Below are 2,206 nucleotides of genomic sequence, written 5' to 3' on the forward strand. Positions count from 1 at the left end.
AGATCCCAACATCTTCATTAACTGCAGTGGTTGTGACAGTCTTTAGCTCATTATTTTATAACATGTACAAATGTGTTAAACAGAAGAGTCTGTACACATACAACATAGGCCATCATCACGCCTCTAGATTTAAAAAAAAAATAAAGTAATTCAAAGTAATATGGGCACTGTTCCTCTATATTTGCCTAGTAATATTTTTTCTTCTCCTAGCCCTCTCTCCCAAATTGGAATTTTGATGATGCATCATGGAAGATAGTCATATAAATGTAATTTAATTTCTAATACTTCATCACACTTTCCCTTATAAAAATATCCCCTTTAAAATAATGCTTCTTGTCTCCATGTGAGTTTATTGGGGAATTCACTGGATGGTGCTATATGTTGCTTAAAGAAGACTGTTCTGCCGTATGATGCTGTTGCTCTTTTTAATTGCAATAGATAAAATTTTGGTAATGTGGATGGCTCCTCTACCACTTACACTGCCTACATTTTCACCTTGCCCTGGGCACTCTGTGCTACCCTTTTTTACAAAAGGGTTTCATACTACGTGTCTGAAAACTGTATTCTAATTATTTAGGAATGAGCCTGCAATGGAATGTATGTATACCGACCCCTGCAATGCATTGAAAGTAATAGGGGTCCACTTGCATGTATCTCATTACAGGATTGCAGTCTTAATTGGGATCTTAATAGTGCCGCACTATGCTATTGGAGTTAATCAAACTCCTTATTAGCTAGGTGTTTTCCTTAGACTGTTTCTGCACTTTTAGGGTTTTTGACACCACAGCAGGGTTTTTTTTTTTTTTACATGATAATGTTTATATTCTCTTATTTGGGTATAAAGTGTAGGCATCCTTTATGTGTGGGTATAAATAGTAGGCATCCAAACTGAACCTAAGAAATTATTCTAGGCAGAGAAGCTGAAGGAGGGATCAAATGTTTTTTAACAACACCTACAGCTTCCAAAAGAACTGCATTGCAACACAATTAAATGTTTAATAATCAATAACTAGTTAACGATCAACAAGCATTTCGCCAAGCTTATCTGCCCAGACATTCAATTAAACACAACTTACAAGACTTTATTAGATAGTATCAGCTGATGATTGCCACTAATTTGGCACATTATGCTCAGATAAATTGGTTAGTCTCTAAGGTGCCACAAGTACTCCTTTTCTTAATTTGACACAGAATCATATAAACTAAGTGACTCTACAGCCTACGTTCTGATAATCCACAAGTATTAGTTTGATTCATTTTATCTCAGCCTTCTCACTTTCTACAGAGGATATTAAAGACATGCCTAAAATAATAAAAGCCTTGGCATTCTTTCAAATGCAGAAAACTAAGTGAAATGAATTAATTTCAAGATGTTTAATATTTATTCATTTATTTATTTAGAAAGTGCTGATATATATTTTAAAATTAATACAATTAATGAAAAAATAACTTTTAGACCATCTCAGCACTTCATGCATATATATATATATATAGGACCAGATTATCTACTGAAGTTTTAATATATTGTTAGCTAGTTATAAAGTAAGTGTACAATTTGTCAAGCAGGTATATGTCAAATTATCACCTTAAAGACATGTTATTTGCACATAAAGTCCCTGATTCTGCAGATTTGCTTTGCTAGCAGTGAAATGTCAGCTATTAGGGCCTTGACCTATTACGGTTTACACAAAACATGACAGAGTTATGGAAGAATAGGACCTTTTGCCCTCGTAATTTGAAAAATAAACATGCAAAGCATCCCTGGAAAGAAAATCACAGTGGGTAAAATCAGTACCAGTAAGTATTTGTAATAAAGGAAAATGTACAGTGTCTTGATATACAAAAGTATTGTGCTTATCCTGTTGTACTGAGCTCATTTTTGAAAAGAGTAAGAAGAGACTTTTTATTTTAAATACATTGTGATATAAGATTCTTTGTTGTCAGAACTGGAGAACAGTCCAACCCATTTATCTGGCCAGCTGTATATTTATCTGGCTATTTGTTTAAAGTTTTTTTTATACATTTCTAATATTTACATAGCAAAGACATGAAAGATGAATATACAAGAAAAAATCAATACATTAAAAAGCACAATGTGTATAAATATAAAAGCCATATGCAGGGTGTCACAGTATATTATAGTTATACACTTGAGATAGGAAAGAGATATATACCTGAACCACAAGTAAATGCTTTAATTAATGTA

The sequence above is a fragment of the Eretmochelys imbricata genome, chromosome 1, assembly GCF_965152235.1.
Source record: "Eretmochelys imbricata isolate rEreImb1 chromosome 1, rEreImb1.hap1, whole genome shotgun sequence".
Classification (NCBI taxonomy): domain Eukaryota; kingdom Metazoa; phylum Chordata; order Testudines; family Cheloniidae; genus Eretmochelys; species Eretmochelys imbricata.